Here is a 13978-nt window from a genome sequence, read left to right on the forward strand (position 1 = left end):
GAGACCATATACGAACACCATGTACCAAATTTCAGCTAAATCGAATGAAATTTGCTTCTCTTAGAGGCTCCGCAAGCCAAATCTGGGGATCGGTTTATATGAGGGCTATATATAAGTAAGGACCGATGTAGACCAATTTTTGCATGGTTGTTAGAGACCATATATCAACACCATGTACCAAATTTCAGCCGGATCGGATAAAATTTTTTTCTCTTAGAGGCTCCGAAAGCCAAATCGGGGGATCGGTTTATATGGGGGCTATATATAATTATTGACCGATGTGGACCAATTTTTGCATGGTTGTTAGAGACCATATACGAACACCATGTACCAAATTTCAGCCGGATCGGAGGAAATTTGTTTCTCTTAGAGGCTCTGAAAGCCAAATCGGGGGATCGGTTTATATGGGGGCTATATATAATTATGGACCGATGTGGACCAATTTTTGCATGGTTGTTAGAGACCATATACTAACACCATGTACCAAATTTCAGCCCGATCGGATGAAATTTGCTTCTCTTAGGGGGTCTGAAAGCCAAATTTGGGGGTCCGTTTATATGAGGGCTATACGTAAAAGTGGACCGATATGGCCCATTTGCAATACCATCCGACCTACGTCGAAAACAACTACTTGTGCCTAGTTTCAAGTCGATAGCTTGTTTCGTTCGAAAGTTAGCGTGATTTCAACAGACGGACGGACGGACATGCTCAGATCGACTCAGAATTTCACAACGACCCAGAATATATATACTTTATGGGGTCTTAGAGCAATATTTCGATGTGTTACAAATGGAATGACAAAGTTAATATACCCCCATCCTATGGTGGAGGGTATAAAAAGGGGAAATCACTCAATTACTTGTAGGTAATAAATCCAAATTTGTAAAAATCGGGCAATATATTATATAGGAGCTACATGTAAGTCTAAATACGATCAGCTAGTACATCAAAATTTGGGTAACATTGGTTAATAAATATGAGTATTATGGCCAAATTTGGGAAAATCGAGCGATGCATATATATTGGAGCTATATCTAAATCTGAACTAAGTTTTATAATCTTTTGTAGGTATGATTGATGCCACAAAAGATTACCATGTGCAAAATTCGAGTACGATCAGTTAATAAATGAGGCCTCTATGGTCAAAAAAAGGTTTTTAGGGACAAATTTTTTCAAATCGGGCGGTACATATATATGGGAGCTATATCTAAAAATTACGAATCCACTCAAAATCGGAACTTATAGTTCAAAATACTAACCCCACTTTGTCAAAAATTTGCAAATTTAGAGGCCAGGAAAAAAAATTTGGGGAAAATACTTCAGCTTTCACACACAGAAAAAATTATGTTGATATCTTTATTCGTTCAAAAGATACACAATTATTTAAATAAACGATTTGGAACCACTATGCAACGTCAATGAAGTTGTCCCCATACTTTCCATAGAAGATTTAGATAAGGTTCTGGCTGTGTAAATGTCGCTCGATGTGGCCAAATATTGTCACAAACCCGACAATTGACCACATATCTTGGTGAAATTTAGCCAATATCCTTGTGAACTCACCACTGCTAAGGAGCAAAACTAAAAATTCCTCAAATTGTCCTATACCTTCAATACATGTGTATCGTCGGATAAATGAAAAATGATCTTTTGTGCAATAAAATGGCGTTACCTTTATATTTCCCATATTTTTATGCCCACCACCATAGAATGGTGACGGGGGTATAATAAGTTTGTCATTCCGTTTGTAACACATCGAAATATCGATTTCCGACTATATACAGTATATATTTTCTTGATCAGGGAGAAATTCTAAGACGATATAACCATGTCCGTCTGGCTGACTGTTTGTCTATTGTAATCATACTACAGTCTTAAATAATGAAGCAATCGTGCTGAAATTTTGCACAAACTTGTCTTTTGTCTGCAGGCAGGTCAAGTTCGAAGATGGGCTATATCGGTCTAGGTTTTGATGTAGTCCCCATATAAACCGACCTACCGATTTGGGGTCTTGGGCTTATAGAAACCGTAGTTTTTATCCAATTTGCCTAACATTTGAAATCTAGAGGTATTTTAGGACCATAATGAGGTGTGCCAAAAATGGTGAGTATCGGTCAATGTTTTGGTATAGCCCCCATATAGACCGATCTCCCGATTTCACTTCTTGGGCTTCTAGAATCCGTAGTTTTTATTAAATTTGCATGAAATTTGAAACCTAGAGATATTTTAGTACTATAAAAAGTTGTGCCAAAAATGGTGAGTATCGGTCCATGTTTTGGTATAGCCCCCATATAGACCGATCTCCCGATTGTACTTCTTCGGCTTCTAGAATCAGTAGTTTTTATCAAATTTACATGAAATTGAAAATCTAGAGGTATTTTAGAACCATAAAGAGATGTGCCAAAAATGATGAGTATCGGTCTCTGTTTTGGTATATCCCTCATATAGACCGATCTTCCGATTTTACTTCTTGGACTTATAGAATCCGTAGTTTTTATCCAATTCGCGTGAAATTTGAAATCTATCGGTGTGTCAAAAATGGTGAGTTTCGGTCCATGTTTTGGTATAGCCCCGTATAGACCGATCTCCAGATTTTACATCTTGGGCTTATAGAAACCGTGGTTTTTATCCAATTTGCGGAAATTGGAAATTTAGAGGTATTGTAGGACCACAAATACGTGTGCCGAAAATGGCGTGTATTGGTCCATGTTTTGGTATATAGACCGATCTCCCGATTTTATTTCTTGGGCTTATAGAAACCGTAGTTTTTATCCAATATGCACGAAATTTGAAAACTAGAATTATTTTACGACCGCTGAAAACGGTGAGTATCGGCCAATGTTTTCGTATAGCCCCTATATAGACCGATCATCCGATTTTACATTTGGGTTTGTAGAAATCGAAGTGGTTTTTTAGGACTATAAATAGGTGTGCAAGAATTGATTTTATTGTTTGGGATTCTAGAAATCTTAGTTTTTATCCAATTTGTCTGAAATTTGAAATCTACAAGTATTTTAGGAGCATAAGAGGTATGCCGAAAACGGTCCATGTTTTAGTATAGCCCCCATAAGACAGATCTCCCGATTTAACTCCTTGGGTTTCTAGAAACCGTAGTTTTTATCCGATTGGCTTGAAATTGGAAATATATACAGAAAAAAATTTCGCGAAAATTTTTCCAATTCAAGTCTTGAGTTTTAAAAATTATTCTATTAAAAGATTCAACAATTTTTTAATAGAAACAAAAATCAATCACAAAAATTAATAGTATCAATTAACTTTTTAATTGGATCAATTAATTTTTTAATTGACTTGGAAGAAATTTCAATTAATAAATTAATTGGATCACTTAATTTCGTGATTGAATCAGAAATAATTTTTTTTGTATGGACTGGTACTTTAGACTCACAAAAACGTGTATCGGATTTTGTTTTTATCGGTCAGGGTTTAGAAGGCGCACTGAACATGAAAATTGCTTGAAACTGAAAGTACATTTTCAAGCAATTTTTTTACTTTCCGTAATCATCTAAATAATGGAGGTGAAAATCTACAGATTTTAAATTTCAAATCAAGGCGCTATTTAATCATTTTCTTGCACACTTACAAGAGATGTTAATGGTTCTAATAAATCCGGAATCTGATATAGTCTTCATAGGTAAAATCTTTAAATTTATCTTCGGGAAGTGTACTAGTTGAACTGCTCTGCTTGGTATCTGTCATCAAAACCTCTGAAATTTCAAAGGAAACTATAATATTTGATTCATGGTGGTGGGTATTTAAGATTCGGCCCTGCCGAATTTACTGCTGTATATACTTGTTTTACTTAATTGTGTTTCGTCTTAGGGCGTTAGCTGATTTAAATTAAAAGTCTAGAGATTTTGTAGAAGTTTAAAAATGTTTCTCCAAATCGGTTCTGATTTAAATGCGAATCTAAACCTTTAAATTTGAAGGAGTTGAGATGGTATCAAAAATGTTGTCTACCTAGTGGTGAAGGTTATAATATAGTCGGTCCAGTTTTTTAGAAGTCTAACAAATTTTATCCAGATCGAATCAGATTTGAATGTATGTACAGGGGAAGAAAAACCTTTATATATAGCACCCAACATATTTGGCGCATTTGATATGGTATCCAATGTGTGGATCTACAAAGTGGTGCAGGGTATAATATAGTCGGTCCCGCCCGACTTTAGACTTACCATACTTGTTTCTTCCCAGGGCGTTAGCCCAAGGCCGTATTCAGGGGGGATGAGGGGGATCAAACCCCCCCGAAATGAATGAATATTTTTATATAAATAAATATATATTTTTAGCTGTATAGAAAAATCTTATTGAAGATGTTGAAGAAAAGCTGGAGGTTTTATTTTGAAAAACGCTTACCTATAAAACTTGCACAAATCATAGAATACTAGTTGAAAAGCCCGTCAAACGACGGTCGAAAAAAAAAACAAATTTATATATAGCACCCAACATATTTGGCGCATTTGATATGGTATCCAAAGTGTGGATCTACAAAGTGGTGCAGGGTATAATATAGTCGGTCCCGCCCGACTTTAGACTTACCATACTTGTTTCTTCCCAGGGCGTTAGCCCAAGGCCGTATTCAGGGGGGGGATGAGGGGGGTCAAACCTCCCCCGAAATGAATGAATATTTTTATATAAAAAAATATATATTTTTAGCTGCATAGAAAAATCTTATCGAAGATGTTGAAGAAAAGCTGGAGGTTTTATTTTGAAAAACGCTTACCTATAAAACTCGCACAAATCATAGAATACTAGTTGAAAAGCCCGTCAAACGACGGTCGAAAAAAAAACAAATTGTTTTTGTTCTCGCACCACAAATTTAATTTTTGGAAAATGTCTTTCTGCTTTTTGTGTGTTTGTTGTTCTTTTTGTGAATATGACTCGCTTTGTTTGGCCATAGCAACAACAAAAAAATTTCACGAAAATGTTTCCAATTAAAATCTTAATTGAGTTTTAAAAAATATTCAATTAAAAATTTAATTGATTCAACAAATTTTTTAATTGAAATAAAAATCGATCACACAAATTAATAGTATCAATTAAATATTTAATTGGATCAAATAATTTTTTAATTGACTGTCAATTAATTTGTTAATTGATACTATCATTTCTGTGATTGAAGACATTTCAATTAAAAAATTAATTGGATCAATTAATTTCGTGATTGAATCAGAAAATCTTTTTTTGTGTGTGAAATGGCACAAAACTGCGAAAAGAACCTGCCTAATTCAGCGATGGAAGCACTTGGAGAGTGCAATAAAGAGATATTTCCAAACGTGCATATTCTTTTAAAAATCTTGGTCACTTTGCCAGTTACTCAGGGATGGAAAATACAATTTTTAAGAATGTACAAAAAAGGTATTTTTTGAGCGGAAAGGTACTTTTTACTAAATTTCAACAAAAATTTCACTGGAAGATTATTGTCAAGAGACTGAATTTTAAAGAAAATAAAATTTTGACAAAATTTTCTATATAAATAAAATTTTGCAAAAATTTTCTATAGAAATAAAATTTTGCAAATTTTTTTCTATAGAAATAAAATTTTGCAAAAATTTCCTATAGAAATAAAATTTTTACAAAATTTTCAATTGAAATAAAATTTTGATAAAATTTTCTATAAAAATAAAATTTTGCAAAAATTCTATATAGAAATAAAATTTTGACAACATTTTCTACCGAAATAAAAAATCGATAATATAGAATCGCATTCTTTTTTCGACTAAAACATTCTTGAAGTTCAATAAAATCCTCTTTTTGACTATGTCTTTTACAAAATCGAGATTTTCTTCCCACATGAACATGTCTGTTTTGCCATATTTGTAAAAGACTATTAGCAAATAAGGTTGATAAAAACTTTCTCAAAATATTAAAATATTTTGTCAAAGCCATTGTACCATAAATATCGACTCAAAAATGTCTACACAAAAGGTACTAAATCCTTCGCGGGGGTACTACGGTACTGACCGGGGTGAAAAAGTATTGAAAAAAGTACTATAGTACTGCATTTTCCATCCCTGCTCATCCGAACGTTCATTTTCAACAATGAAGAGATTAAAGACGTATCTTAGAAATTCGACTAGCGAGAGTAGACTCAATGGATTGACATTAATTTCGGTTCATCGCCGAATAAGTGTGCCGACTAAAGAAGTCATTGATTTATTTGCTACCCAAAAAGCCCGTCGGCTCAATTTAATATTATAAAGATATTGTATACATACCTATACATAAATAAAATTTTCTACACATGAGATTATATGAATATTTTTTTTTAAAGTTGAACCCCCCGAATTAAAATCCTGGCTACGGCCTTACGTTAGCCGATTTAAATTTTAATTGCTGTAGTGGTTAAAATTTAGATTTTTGTTATATATCATAAACTTTATTATATATTTTTATACAATTTTCTGAGTTTGATATGACTGAGATTTAATAAATTTTTGAATGACCCTTTAGAGGTCATTTCTCAAAACCCCCGCATTCACAGGGCAAAAAGTTTACTTTGTTAGAAACCCCATACCAAATTACATAATATACTTCGTATTCAAGCAAACTGGCGTATTCCCCAAACGAATATGTTTAGCGATAAAAGAAAGATTTTGTCTACAGCAAATGATTTCACATCTCGTAAAGGACATCAGTCATAACACTGAAAAAAAACTACTGTCGTGAGGCAAACGATTTCATGTCCTTAAAATACGAATGCGATTTATGCTTATCATAGGAGACGCATTTCGCTGATATAAAGGTTTTTTTCTTGTACAAAAGAGTATACACTTTTCAATGAAGTTGTTTTGTTGAAAGTTAAGCGATTCGTCTTAAAAATCGATATCTTTACAAAAAAGGAAATTTTGTTTGACTAAGGTCAACTTGGCTTTACTAGTTACAAAAAATTTGTCAAATTTAATGAAATCGTCTTTAAATTTGTTGACTTTTACATTTTGACTACAAACAAGCGTTCAAAAGTAGGAGATGTTTTTCAATATTTTATTTTAAACACGCGTTTTACTTGAAACAATTTTTACCTAAAGTCGAGTCTGAATATAGAAATTTAAGATGTCGTTAACATGTTTTTAAAGGACTTTGATAGCACATGAAGAAAAAACTGAAAAAAAATGAATGAGTGAAAATGTATGTGCTAGAATCAAGTACGTAAATGTTTCCTTACTTCAATGCTCAATTTTTTAATAGGGCAATTTCATTATGACCATCAAAGAATCCGAAAGTTGGTTTGCCTAAAATTTCCTAGTTTTTGCGAGTTAAAAAAAATCTGTAATGGTATCGATATTCTAGAGCATTCTTTTCGCAGTTTGAATTTACACTTCAAATGTTTGTTTTGGTAAAATTGGTAAATGTTTTGTAATAAACATTTTTTTTGTGATGAAAGTTTGACCATTTCGGGGAGACAGAGAAATGCAACAAAAAACACTCGGTTTCCAAAAGTGTTTTATTTCCGTGTTAAAGCTGCATTTCCATATACGAACCCATTGTCCATTTCTTGTATTCGACTTATAGTGCTATTGTTATGAACATTGCTATATTCTTTACAATCTTTGCGTTTGTATGTCCTTATTTTATAATGGCTAATGAAGATAATTAAAATTTATGTGGTGTATTTGGAAGGCATGAAAACGCAAAGTTTTTGCAAATATTTCTTCAAAACAAAAACTTTTTCACACACAAAGCTGCGTTGTTTAATCTGCTCAAAGATTAAGTTCGCCTTAGCTCACAAATGCAATGAATGTCTTCATGGAATAGTTTTACCCCAACAAATTTCCTAATTACACTTTTATTATGAGATTAGAGTATCCACTTGAACCAAGGAGAATAATTCGAATTGCTTTCACTGTTTGTCATGCATTTAATTAAGATGTGAACTTGTTTGCAATTACCTTCATTCGTTTGAGTATATGTCAGTGATTATGGGAAAATGGGAAAATTTATGACAATTTCCAATTGCGGTATAAATCAACTTAATGCAATTTGCAAAATATATGTATTTTTGTTCTCCGCCAAAGGTCATTGTTTGATATTGTTATATTGGCATGTAGAAACTTGAATAAGTATGTGAATTTTATTTTAATTGGAGGCATTGAAAAGTATGTGATGTTAAAGATATTTTGTCTATAGCTCTTAAATTTAAATAGACCATTCCTGATCAACTTCTGTATCTCTCTACATACTGAAAACAAATTTGTTGTGTTAACCAATTTTTTTGCCAACCGAATTATTTGGTCCCATCTATTATCAGAATATAACCGACACAATTTGTTGAAGCAACCAACTCTTGTTTGGAACAACTGTACATAAAATTGTTTGGATTACTATATTTGGGCACATTAACAGTCTAATTGGCAATCACAGCCAATATGATTTCATTCGTTTGTTAAACCAACTAAATGTTGGGCGAATCGGGCGAAAGATATATAAGAGCTATATCTAAATCTGATTTGGCACACTAAATGATACTATTAAACGTATTTCTTTTGCAAAATTTTAAGGAAATTAGGGCAAAACTCTGGCTTTGGAAGCCATATAAGTGCAAATCGGACGAAAGATATATATGGCAGCTATTTCAAAATCTGAACCGATTTGAATCAAATTTGGCAAACTTAACGATAGTATTGAACGTACTTGTTATGCAAAATTTGAAGCAACTCGGGGCAAAACTCTAGCTTTTGAGGCCATATAAGTGCAAATCGGACGAAAGATATATATGGGAGCTATATCTAAATCTGAACCGATTTCAACCAAATTTGACACACTTAATGATACTATTAAACGTACTCCTTGTGCAAAACTTGAAGCAAATCAGAGCAAAACTCTGGCTTTTTAAACCATATAAGTGCAAATCGGAAAAAATATATATGGGAGCTATATCTAAATCTCAACCGATTTGGCTGATATTTTGCATATCTTACGAAAGCCCCAAAACATTTGGCTGCCCGAAATTTTGAGAAAATACGTTGATAAATACGTTAATTATGACCAGATCGGTGATGAATATATCTGAACCGATTTTTTTTCAAAATCTCTGTGACAAATTTGAGGACGATCGGACTTAAACTGCGAGCTGTACTTTGCACACAAAATTACATATACAGACAGACGGTCGGACAGACAGACAGACGGACATCGCTAAATCGACTCAGAATTTAATTCTAAGACGATTGGTATACTAAACGATGGGACTCAGACTTCTTGGCGTTACATACAAATGCACAAACTTATTATACCCTGTTCCACAGTAGTGGTGAATGGTATATATATGGGAAATATAAATCTAGAGCAATTTTGATGCAATTGTACAAAAGAGCATTTATGATTTATCGGGCGATACATATGTATTCGAGATATAGGACAACTTGAGTAATATTTACAATTTTTGCTACTCAGCAGTTGGCGATTTTACAAGGATATTGGTTAAATCTCGCCAAGATATGTGGTCAATTGTGGGTTGTGATATATTATTTGGCCAATTCGGGCGATATTTCCACACGTCGGAGCTTTATTTAAAATTCGACCATTCTGTGGAAAGTTTCCGCAATTTTTTACAATGGAAAAATTAGAAATGCGTGCTGTCATTAAATATTTACAAAAAAAAAAAAGGTTTATCGGGACAAGAAATTCATAATGATATGGTGAATGTGTTAGGTGAAAGTGCACCTTCATATGCAACAGTAAAAAATTGGGTTGCTGAATTTAAACGTGGTCGTACAAGCATAGAAGATGAACCAAGTAGTGGACGTCCTAAAACAGCAACAACAACAGAAATTGTAGCCAAAGTGCATGATATGGTATTAAATGATCGACGAATAAAAGTGCGTGAAATTGCTAATGATCCAGTCCATTTAATTTTGCATGAAGAACTACAGATGAAAAAGCTTTCTGCAAGATGGGTGCCGCATTTGTTAACAGTCGATCAAAAAGGCATAAGAATGAACATTTCTCAAGCTAGTTTGGATCGCTTTAAGCGAAATAAAATGGATTTTAAGCGTCGTTTCATAACTGTTGATGAGACATGGATTCACCACTCCAGAGACAAAAGAACAATCCAAACAATGGACTGAAGTTGGAGGAAATGCCCCAAAGGAGGCAAAAACTATTCAATGGGCTAGTAAGGTTATGGCAACGGTTTTTTGGGACTTCAAAGGTATTTTATTGATTGACTATCTGCAAAAGGATAAAAGAATAAATTCAGAGTACTATTGCAGCCTTTTGGATTTTTGTGAGAGAAGGCGGTTGATAGTATTTGAAAAAAGTGAAAACAACAGCCTTCTCTCACAAAAATATGGACAGACTTAAAAAATCATGTAGCGAAAGTGATTGTTAGAATTTTAAAACAGTAGGCTCTCAAATTGTTCAAGCAAAAACACATGAACTTTGCATAACACAGAAAATGCCGTAGTGCAAACAACGAGTATGTATACAAAGGTACCGTTAGAAATTTACAGATAAACAGGTTTTGTGTTCTAAATGCCTTATAAATCAAATTCGTAGATATGAATAACGATGTGCATGTGGTTTCGATCGGACATCATGACAACACAACAAAAACTATTTGGTGGTGTGTAGGGTGACCTATTGACTTTTTAAAATCTCTGTAACTTTTTTGTTTATGAATACTTCAAAAGCAAAAGTTTCATATTTCGTTAAGATCTTTATAATGGTTATAAGAAATGGGCATCATAGGGGTATACGAAGCGAAATAAAAAAATTAAAAATCAAATTTGACGTCGGAGTCAAAAATGACCAATGCACGAAATTATGCACCTGATCAACCACGAACAACGATATGCGTTTCTTTTCGATCGGACTTCAAATGACGACACAGCACAATAAATTGTATTTCGGGGGGTCGTAGGGTGCACGGAAAAAAAAGTTTTGGTGTTCTGAAATTGTCTTCGAATATGCTACAAAACTGGGGGGTGACCGCATCAACTTTTTTTTTTCCTTTAGGCCGTGACCTTATCTAATGCGCATCCCAAAAAACAGAGGCCATTACTTTTCCAGCGGACTTTTGAGTCTTTCCACGCTTCGGAGACGGTTCACCGGTCGCTGTCCACTCAGTCGACTGTTGATTGGACTCAGGAGTGTAATAATGGAGCCATGTCTCATACATTGTCACATATCGACGGAAAAACTCGGGTGTATTACGAGTTAACAGCTGCAAACGCCGTTCAGAATCATCAACACGTTGATGTTTTTGGTCAAATGTGAGCTCGCGTGGCACCCATTTTGCACAGAGCTTCCAAATATCCAAATATTGGTGAATGATATGACCAACACGTTCCTTTGATATCTTTAAGGCCTCTGCTATCTCGATCAACTTCATTTTACGTTCATTCAAAATCATTTTGTGGATTTTTTTTTGATGTTTTCGTCGGTAACCACCTCTTTCGGGTGTCCAACTTCCTCCGTGCTCATTTCACCACGCTTGAATTTTGCATACCAATCAATTATTGTTGATTTCCCTGGGGCAGAGTCCGGAAACTCATTATCAAGCCAAGTTTTTGCTTCCACCGTATTTTTTCCCTTCAGAAAACAGTATTTTATCAAAACACGAAATTCATTTTTTCCATTTTTACACAATAACAAAAGTTGCTTTACAAAAGACGCTCTATCTCACAAACTAATTGACTTACAGACGTCAAATTTTGACACGAATCATTTGAAGGTTGGTACTATATAAAAATAATATGCGTTTAATACTAGCGATGCCATCTATGTGTCAGACCGGGGACTTATCAGACAACCTGTTATTTTATTGATTGACTACGAGTATCTGAAAAAGGGTAAAACAATAAATTCAGAGTACTATTGCAACCTTTTGGATCAATTTAATGTACATATTCGAGAAAATCGTTATGGCTTACAACAAAAAAAAAAAAATAATTTTTCATCAAGACAACGCACAAGCGCACAAGAGTGTTTTAACAATGACTAAAATTAACGAATTAAAGTACGAGTTGCTTGACCACCCACCTTATTCTCCTGATTTAGCTCCCAGTGATTTTTACTTGTTCCCAAATCTAAAAAAATTTCTTGCTGGCAGGCGTTTTACCTCAAATGAAGATGCAATTACAATTGTAAACCAATATTTTGAAGACCTTGAGGAAAACTATTTTGATCAAGGGATAGAATTGCTAGAAAAACGTTGGACTAAGTGTATTGAAGTTTCAGGAGATTATATTAAAAAATAGAAATATTTTTGAAAAACTAACTATTCTCGTTCATTGATAGGCTAAGAAGTGTCCGAACCGCCCTTGTAACTCTACTTTTGACCAAAAAAGCCTATCAACCAAACCTACCAAATATCATCCAAATCGGTTCAGAGTTAGAAAATATCATCTTATAAATTATAAATATCATCTTATAAATTATATTACTGGAGTAACATGGTTAGCATGCCCGCCTTGCATACACAAGGTCGTGGGTTTGATTCCGCTTCGACCGAACACCAAAAAGTTTTTCAGCGGTGGATTATCCCACCTCAGAAATGCTGGTGACATTTCTGAGGGTTTCAAAGCTTCTCTAAGTGGTTCCACTGCAATGTGGAACGCCGTTCGGACTCGGCTATAAAAAGGAGGTCCCTTGTCATTGAGCTTAACATGGAATCGGGCAGCACTCAGTGATTAGAGAGAAGTTCACCAATGTGGTATCACAATGTACTGAATAGTCTAAGTGAGCCTGATACATCGGGCTGCCACCTAACCTAACCTAACCTAACCTAACCTAACATAGTTCAATTATTATTGTAGTGTTATTAATATGTTTTAATTGAATTAAAATTAAAATTAAAGTAATATAAATATATAACAATATTTTAAAATATATCATATCAATGTGGACAAAAGTGTAGTTTCCCCTAGTTTGAAATATTTCACATGAGTGAATAATATTCCAGAATATTTCTCTTGAATCGTTTCGTATCAGATATTACTTGAGGTACATTCGGGAGCTGAATCCAGAGAAACAATAAAGAAATGTCTTTCCGATGAGTGACGACGATGTGCGATATGATGATGGTTTACAGGTTTAGATTATTTTATATAACAATACTAAAGATCTACAAATTAGGTATTTTTCCAATGACAGTTTTAGAATCAGTAATGAGTATTGTGAGACTCTGTCAGATCTTTTTAAACCAAAAACATATCGTACTACATTGTTAAAAGTAGTTTGAAGCTTTCTTTTGTCAGTTGTATCATATCAGCGAAAACTTCAGAAGCGTACCGGAAAATAGGTAATACGAGCTTTTTACTAACAGTATTCTAATATTCAATGGTGTACTCTACAGATTTCTACGCATTGAATATACTTTCCCACAGGTCGAAGCAGTATGGTCAGACTTATTAAATATTACAGTAAGAGTCTTATTAAATATTACACCAAAATTCTTTGCTTTGTCTACAATTTCAATTTGAGTGGCTTCGAGGTAAATGTTGACGGATTATAATTGCTTTCGACTTATTAGGGTTAAATATTAAACAGTTTTTTGAGATCTGCGTTAAAACGCAATGGAATTCAGATTGCATGTTGAATAAAGTTGCACGTCGCACAGAGGGGCAAGATCGAAAAAATGGAGATTAATTGAAAAATTAAATTTTTGTTTTTTGAAAAATACTTAGGGTCAGATTAAATTATATAAAATTCTACATCACTACTGAAAATTTCAATGTCATATGTTGTTTACTTGTCAAGCTGCATTATGTTAAAGTTAAACAATTTTTGAGCTATTCGCGCAAAGTAGTGTTTTTATACCCTTCACCACTACTGTGGTACAGGGTATAATACGTTTGTGCATTTGTATGTAACTCCAAGAAATAGTGGTCATAGACCCATCTTTTAGTATACCGATCGGCTTAGAATTAAATTCTGAGTCGATTTAGCGATGTCCGTCTGTCTGTCTGTCCGTCTGTCTGTATATGTAATTTTGTGCACAAAGTACAGCTCGCAATTT

The sequence above is a fragment of the Haematobia irritans genome, chromosome 3 (genome assembly GCF_050003625.1).
Source record: "Haematobia irritans isolate KBUSLIRL chromosome 3, ASM5000362v1, whole genome shotgun sequence".
NCBI lineage: Eukaryota > Metazoa > Arthropoda > Insecta > Diptera > Muscidae > Haematobia > Haematobia irritans.